This window comes from Nylanderia fulva, unplaced genomic scaffold (assembly GCF_048542155.1).
Source record: "Nylanderia fulva isolate GAGA-0341 unplaced genomic scaffold, ASM4854215v1 Scaffold826, whole genome shotgun sequence".
Lineage (NCBI taxonomy): Eukaryota > Metazoa > Arthropoda > Insecta > Hymenoptera > Formicidae > Nylanderia > Nylanderia fulva.
This window is the reverse complement of record NW_028190946.1, coordinates 13,756-22,786: the sequence shown is the minus strand read 5'-3', so window position 1 is coordinate 22,786 and position 9,031 is coordinate 13,756. Positions and strand designations below refer to the sequence as shown.

The window sequence follows — 9,031 nt, the reverse complement described above, 5'->3', positions numbered from 1 at the left end:
CTGCGGTTTCACTTGTGTCATTTTGGCCACTACTGACACCTGTACTCACGGAATACACACGCCCGAAAATTATGTCACAGTTATAAAGTTAACAATATTTACGGCATCGCGAATTGTGTGTACCATAGGCAATTCCTAAAAATAGATATAAAAAAGTTTTTAAATGGACAACAAAGATATTTTTTGTAACGCGAGCGGGAAGGACAAGTCCCTGTCATTATGACCAGTATAATACATGCGTCCGATGACTGAATTTGTTGAGTGACACAATCGAACAGATAAAATCATGAAACAGCCGCCGATCAATAAACAATGTATCTCAAGCAATAACGACTTATTAAAATCTTGGCAAAAGAACACCTTAATTGACGAACGTACTCTTAATAATTAAAATGCACGAACGGGAACACTCCGAGAGCATATGGATTGCCGATATTGATTTTGTTTATTTTTTTTATGTTTTTCTTTTTGTTTTTATTTTTTATTTTATTTTTTTTTTTATATCCACCAGCGGGAACCCCTTAAGAATGATCATCTCTTCTATGGTAGTCCAACGTAGCGACGTGTGGGTGGGTTTTTGGGGCCCCGGTTTTAAAAAGGGCGGGCCCCAGCTTCCGCGCATCACTTTCCTGCCAATTGAAGCTTGAAAAAGTTGGGGTTCTTGTTTGTCGGCGTCCCCCAAAGCCGGAGCCCAGTCTTTGGGGATCCCTCTTCAAGAGCTTCCGTATGAGTGCGGGGTCCGGGGTCAAATACTGCGGAAGACTTAGCTTGCCGCGAAAGGGAATTTTCTCGATGGTCTTCCTCCTGTCGTCCCCGGGTGAACGGCGGCATTCCTGTAAGCATGTCAAACCATCAGGGCCCCCAAAGATTTCCCCCAGTCTACCGCTTTACCGGCCGCCCCGGGTCAGGATCCCCGGCGCCATGTACTCTTTTCGTGCCGCAAAATTTTGTGCGTCCCCTTTGCCCTCCTGTAATGCTCTTTGCAGGACCGAAGCCCGTTAGCTTGACGGGGCCCTTTCGGCGTCGAGCAAGTATTCCCCGGGTTTCAAGTCCGGGAAAATTTGTTTCCCCTGATTGTGAAAATGCGGAGCGCTAGTATATCTCGGACGGGGTAAGAAGCAGGCGGGCCCCTCCAGGAAGATACCCTCTGGGTCGAGGTAGGTGAAAAAAGCTCCCCACCACATAAATACTCCGGGAAATCAAGTACAGCTTGCCCCCGGGTTTTTGAAAAGCTACAGAGGTTCACAAATGAACGGATGCTGACCGCCTCTAAGAATTTCTTCGGCCTTGGTGTGGCTTTGTCCTTTGTTTCGTATAATAGACGCCTGCGCAGTACCTTCTAGCAAAGATGCTCCCCTTGTCCTTGCCAGTAAACCTTTCTGACTTGGAAGACCTTCCGTAACCGCCCTCCCCCCAGGATCTTGATAATTCGAAGCCCTGGGGCCCAGCTTTCCTGACCAGGGGTTCAAATTCTGCCCCGCAATTGAACTCTCCCCAAAATTCTCGGATCTGAAGAGAAATTTTAAACCGATTTCAATGATTTTCAATTATTCCCCAAATCAAATAAAACCCAAAAATACTTACTTAATAGAGTGCTTACGGTTGCATGATTATATTCCCTAAAAAGAAATAAAACATATATATATATATAATATATAATAGGGGAGAAAAGAGGAGAAGACCCAAGTAGAAAACTGACGTAATAATCATCAAAATTACGTCGTCTGACATTTGATGATCCCCAGTTTGAAAAACTTTTACCGTCTTTAAAACCGCAAACTGCGTCATAACTTTTCAAAACGACGTTATTGAACGCCAAATTGTGTCTGTCAAATAACGTCATTAAACGTCAAACGACGTCATAATTTTTGTTTGACGTCATTTTGACATTTGATGACGTGGGTTTTTATTTACGACGTCAAAATGACGTTTAAAAATTGCTATCGGGGGAGGGGGGAAATCAAAGATTCACTTTTAAAAATAAAATTTTAAAATTTTTTACAAGAATTATTTTCTTTACCTTTTGGTTTTCGATTACATGTCATCTGTTTTTCGTTTGATTTGTGGCATCCCCGTCGTGAAACTCGATGTAAATACCCTGCCTTCTCTGGGATACGTCAAAAATTCACATCGAAAAATTATACAAGTGAGGAAATCACGTGTTCGCAATCTGTCATCTTTTTTTCTTTCAGAAGCGAAATTGCACCAAAAATGTTAGCTAAGCTTGTGTAGATTACTGTAATCTGAAATTGTGGAGGTTTTAAAGAGTAGGCTAACCTGAATTATGTGTAAACTAATGATGTAGCAGACAAATATTCTCGATTTATCGTATTATCCAGTTCTTTAAAACAAATCGTGGAACGGAAAAAATCTGAAAACTCCCAAGTTGCTTTCAACAATATCGATAGTTCACATATGTAAGTTTCCGGATGTCACGCATGAAATAACCTGTCTTTCCAGGTTGATATAAAATTCCCGACGTGACGATATAGAACATACCCACAGGTGTACTGACGTTTCTACTGCAAACTGTGTGAATTTGAAGTAATTGCCACATACAAATATACTAGAGGGCAGAGTGTCATACAAGATGACGTCACTAAAAGTCCCTACAAAGTCTAGAGACTAGGGATTTTAAGGACTTTATTTATTATTTATTTAATCTTCATTATTTATTTAATCTTTTATTATTTACCTTAATCTTTTATTATTTATTTAATCTTTTATTATTTATTTATTTTTTATTATTTATTTATGGACGGTTTCATAGTGCATTTAAGCAGGGGAGCACGACTTTGCTTTAAGCGAGAGCACACAAGATTGGTAACGTCGCATGCCCAAACATGTAACTCATTTTACTCCAATGCGCTCGTATTGGTGCCGCTCCTCGAATGGGACCAATACGAGCTCATTGACGTAAAAAAGAGCAGTAGGGCATGCGACGCGAACCAACCTACACTTTTGCATAGGCGCCAATAAACGTTTTTTTACAACATTAAGAATTCTTGATTGCGTTCTATAAACGTCAGATTGTAAATCAAAGGAACCAATTCGAATTCTATGCATATGCTTATGCGCTTATGAAAGAGCTGTGTGTTCCTTCTTTTTCCGCTTTATATTTATGTTTGTATATGTCGGTGTGTGGCGTAAGTTTTTTAGTTAGATATTGGACGGTTTTACTTATACGTGTATGGTTTTTCGACTATTTTTGTCGGTTATGTTCGCGAACGAATACGCGATTGCTCACATCTTGAAAAAATTTATTTTTCGCGAACGCGTAATTTCAAAATCTTTTCTTCATTTGGTAAATTCACTTTCGTTTTTGACATAAGACTGTTAACACAGATTGAACGTACAGCATCGCAATAGGTCTGGACCTGGGGGGGGCCAATGAAGGAGAGACCAGCATTCTAACCTGTTTTCAGCGCCATATCGCTAGTGAGTGGTCAAGCAGTAACTATTAATACGTTCCTAAGCAGAGCGTCTATGTACATGAACTCGTCCGGCGGTAGTACGAGATTTATCTTTAGTAGAGTTGCGATGATTTCGGAAAGGACAGAATTTGATGCTGTCTATGAAATAAATAAATTTTTAATACATATATTTAATACTTAATAGTTCAACCCTTGTTACCACGATTATAATTTATTTTTACATACAATGTGTTTTCCTTATTAGTCATCATCTTAAGTCTTAAGTCGTGTAACTTAATTTTTAGTTTTTTAATATATGAATGTTATTTTATTCTAATTCTATTTTAATATGTTGAAAAATACTTATATTAGTATTACGTTTTGTTATAATGACCTTATTAGTATATCGTCGAGAGTAGAATTATATATTTGTACATACCATATTTAAAAGTGTCAAAAAATTATATGTTGACTTTTAATTTTATTATTTTGTAGCAAAGAGTTCCCGAATATCTCTTATTCACAATCTAATTAGGGATTTTGTTCATCTCATATAATTAGCAATTAAGGATTATTATGTTAAATTATTAATTTTAATAATTTAATACAATAATTATAATATTAAGGTCAAATATAAGTTTTTGAACATCAAAATATTAATTCGTTATAAACGTATATCCGTGTATAGTATTTGGTTCGTACAAAATAATTCGAACAAATGTTAAATTTACTCATAAAAAAATAAAAAAACTAACTTAAATATTTATATTATAGAGGATATACTAATAAAACATTTTATGAAATATAAAACGATTCAATAAATATAAGTATAGTATATAACATGTACTTAATTTATTGAATCTGTTTTTCTAATAAATGTTTTATAAGCTTAGAAAACTTGACTTTGAAAGTAACTAGCACATCAATTTTATTAATTATTTCACGACGGTTTTGACGCTAATAAAATTGTTTTATTATTATTATATAAATATAGTTTAAATTCTGTAATGGTTTCTATACCTACCTGTCCAAGGTTGCAAAAACAGTATTTTGAGAGAATTTGTTTTTAATATTTGAAAGTGCTGGGAAACGGAACATTTATGTTTTCAATTATTATATATTTCACAGATTATTTTTGTATTTTTTTTTATTGCAAAATATGTTGATATTTAAGAAATAAAAAAGATGACTCGCTTAATACTTCCCTATTGAACAGTGGTTTTTTTGAAAAGCGTTGTGCTGTGTGTCAATTAACTTTGAACTGGTTACAGGAAATCAACAAACCGAGAGAGAAATTTAGTTAATATAAAGATTTCGAGTGTCCCGATCGTTCATTTTTTTTTGTTTTTTTTTTAGTTTGAAATAAATTATTATTGCGACAAAAGGGCGGCTGTTTCAAATTTGAAGGTATGATTTTTTGCTTACCCATAAATTCAGCTTCGGTTTTTTATTATTAACAAAACAATACGCAAGAAAAAACAAAAGCCACGATTTGGGCACTCTTGTGGGGCATAAGATTTTTCTTAGATTAAAGAGATACCAATTTTATTTCAATCGATGCTACCGCGTGTTTTGAGATATTTTGGTCACCGATTTTGAAATAATGTGTTTGAGCAAATAACGCATTGGAAGTTTCATAATTAGTTCACAACACCATATATATATATTGTTTATGATATATCTGATAATTATTTTTTATACGATATTATGTCCTTTGTATATATTTTATTTTGGCTTGTATAGAGACCGTTTTCGTCCGCGTCGCATGCTGCTGTTTCGATACATTTGAGACCCGTTTCTGACCATTGCTTTCAACAGGAGGATCGTTCACCTCCAGTATACTTTATTAACTCACATTAACTTCTGTTAATTTTGTCGACTCGACTTGAAATTTGCATTGCGGAATTATATTTTTGAACCAGGTATGTACTTTAAGCAAAATTAAAAATCCAAAAACGATTTTTGAAGTTTGCAGGTAGGCTATAACCCTCTTAATTAATTTTTAATTTTTATGATTATTAATTACTTCTAATATTTTGTACGACGAAAAATACTCTCATGGGCGATACGTTTTATAACTTAATTTAATATATTTGTGTTTTAATTTAAATATATTTGACCTTTAATTTTATTTTAGCTTATTAAAATTAATCATTACATATAGATTAATTGTGAATATACGGATGAAAAAAATCCACACATAGGGTCGTGTTGCTAGATTGATTTGGAAATCTTGCTATAAAATATTAAAATTAAAAAGTCAAATTATCCTTTTTGCATTCACTTTTATATTATTAAGAATATATATTCTGGGTCCTGAAAATATTAATTCACTTATAAAACGTTTCTAGAAGTGATATTATTTGTTCTCATATAAAAAGGACCTAGAATATACAATTAAATTAATTATTAAAAAACTAAAATTAGTATTAAACGACTTAGCCTTAGATGATAATTTAATAATGCATTAATCATGTATACAAACAAAGATTCATATACTCTAGTAGGTGCAGGTTATAGTTTTTTATTTAGCTTTATTTTTATTTTTATTGTGTATGGTATTTCTGTCTAGTATTTATTCTTTTAATAATTTCCATTTAGGATGCTATTATAGTCACCTTTTCTATTTTTATTTTCTTTATGTTTCGCTTTATCTGTCTTGCTTGTTTCATTCGGCAAGTAACAACGATATATGATTTTACTTCGTATGTTCTACTTCATAATCTCGAGAATCTGAAACCCAAAGAAACTCGTGTCAATCTTACAATGGGTGCTCAGGTAAACTAACGACAATGATTACAAATGGATTTTTTGGTCAATTTGGGAACGATTTTTCCTCATGGTAAAAGTCGAAAAAGAAGGTCATCATTTCTTTACAACTTGCCATCTTTGTCTTATGTATATTTTATAACGAAGCCTAAACTTAAATTTTCAGGATAGTTGTCAAACTCTACCTGAAATTAAACCTGAAGGAAAATGTTACCCATTATGTTAGACTTTTAACTCCAAAACGTTTAGTTTACTTATTAAAACCCACCTATATATTTGTTTCATAGCCTTACTAATCGAAAATTATGACTTATTCAACATTTTGGGACTAAGGAAAAACTTCGTCTCCAATTGGCCAGAGGACAGCCGCCTTCTTATTTATCTTTATTGGGCCGGAGTATTTATGCGACACCCTTGCTATCTATTATAGAAAAGGGCTTTATAGCACGTCAGAAGCTTGTGAGCTTCAGCGGTAAGTAAAAACCCAATGAGTTATTTATTTAATCTGCGTTTATATGTTTCAACACGACGCGCATTTACTTTTTCCAACGTTTTTTGATCCCTTTCTGTTTATATTTAAGGTCCTCTCTTCTAAACATCTTGTTTTAAAGATCTCTCCGCGGCAAAATTAATGGACAACATAAATTCTTGCAATATTTTTTACTTAGTATTTGTAAATACTCGGTTAATTGTTTCAAAATTTTTCTATTTGACCAAACTATTAATATTTTCTTACCCCTTGACCAAATTAATTTTATCACAGACTTACTCTTATCTGCCCAGTGCACTTTCGTTTGCGGTTCCAGTATACGACTTTTTTTATCGTATAGTTACTGCAAATTCATTTTGTGAATCTATAGTGACCGCTTGATTTGACAGAACTTTACAATTTAGTTGCTGATGAAATTGTGTGATTTTTTCACTAATAAATACGAGAGTCGCGGAAATTGGTGCTTTTGGCCATTTTATTAAATGTTTTTCTTATGAAAGAATTCACAATTTTAAATGGTGATATAACACTGTTCAAAATTTTTTTTAATTAAATGTTTCAATTAAATTTTATAACGCAAATTACTTGAATTTTTACATTAAGAATTAAAGGATCCTATTCTCTTGTAGAAAGTTTATAACTGTACCAATTACTCACTTATTTTGAGTCATTTAAATACTCATAATATCAGTATTTACGTATTCGAAAGAAAAGGTGTATTAAGTACTAGAATAAGTTGATAATGGCGTTACTAGTAATTATAAGTTCTCTAAGGGTTGAAATAAAGTATAAGAGATGTTAGATTAACTAGGCTATATGTGATGCCGTATGCGCATGTGAGATGTGTAAGATAGCATATTGAAATTTAATTTCTTCGATTATAACTTTCAAAAATGTACACGAGGTACAAAAAAATTAGATTGGACATTTGTAAGACTTGAATAATTGGATTAATTCTAAATTTCTATTTAATTTCAACTTTCGATCTATAAAACACCGTACATCCGCGCAAGGCTCACATATAGCCATTATGAGCTGCAATTTTTAAGTTCCTTATTTTTTCAACGTTCACCTTTTGACGGTAGCAAATATTTTTGGTACGTTGGCAAGAATTTTTTGTATATTGTTAATTATCCGCAGTTTCCTTTTATACACCATGTAAAATCTTTTATCGCAGCCTAGGCTATAAAATAATTTGAACAAAATTTACAATTTTATGATTTATTTAATCTTATTATTTTTACAATTTCTATATATATGCACATATGAGGTCAAATATGTGATTTATTTAAAATTATTACTATCTATTTTAATAAAAAAAAAAACAAAAACACTTGCAAAAAATCAAAAAGAAACCGCTGCACTTTCCGCGAATTTTTCGGAACATGCCAAGAAAGCACGCAATTTCCGCGAATATCGTAATTGTGTTCTTAAAAACAACAATTTCATTACGAACTTGTAAATTCTCAAATCCCACTGCCATCATTTTAGTCATAATCCACAATATATAATGCGTAACTACGATAAAAATTCGTTATACTGGAAAAACCGCAACGAAAGGCTAATGGGAGTAAGAGTTAAAGTATGTGATAAAATAATTTGCCAATAAACAATTAATAATGAAAAATTCTAGTGACAAAAATTTTTGGAAATACCGGGCTTACAAATAGTAAAGTAAAAATATTAACTAATTTATGTTTCGAATTCGCCGCGGAGATCGATCTTTAAAAACAGATTTTTAGAGAGAGGACCTTTAAAATATAAACAGGCAAAAAACGTTTATGTGGAAAAATTAAAGCGCGCGTTTAAAACCAGATAAACGCTAACTTGAAATAAATACGCAATTGTTTGTACTTATCGTCTGGTAAGCTCAAAGCCTTCTGAATCGTGCTATACACTTATATAATATATACAAGGTGTCCGGTAATCGAATGGACTCAATGTATTCAAGGTTTTGTAGGCATTCTATGTGCAATTTGGAGCGATTTTTCCTTAGACAAAAATGACTCTGAGATTATGTTCAAGGAATTTTCGAGTGATAAGCCGATTGAAAAAAATAGGTTTTTTTTAAAACGAAAACGTTTTGGAGTAAAAGTCTAACATACATGACATTCTTCAGTTAATTTCAGGTTAGAGTTTTTTTGCAGCCTTGGTAGAGTTTATGAAATAAACTTTTACCTTAAGGCTGTAGCTAGTTTAAGATTACCTAATGACTAAAGTGGGAAAGTTTGTAAATATAATTGATGACCTTTTTCGACTATTTTGCTGAGGGGGAAAAATGTTCCGAATTGACCAAAGAATCATTTGTATTTCATCTGCGCTCATGTTAGGTACCGGCCCCTGAAATTGGACACGAGTT

At 33.0% G+C, this 9,031-nt stretch overlaps 1 pseudogene; it reads right to left on the bottom strand.

The window, feature by feature from the left end:
- Positions 1-521: 521 nt before the first annotated feature.
- LOC146719884 (ribosomal protein S6 kinase beta-2-like) lies at positions 522-2,107 on the bottom strand (annotated as a pseudogene).
- Positions 2,108-9,031: the final 6,924 nt, after the last annotated feature.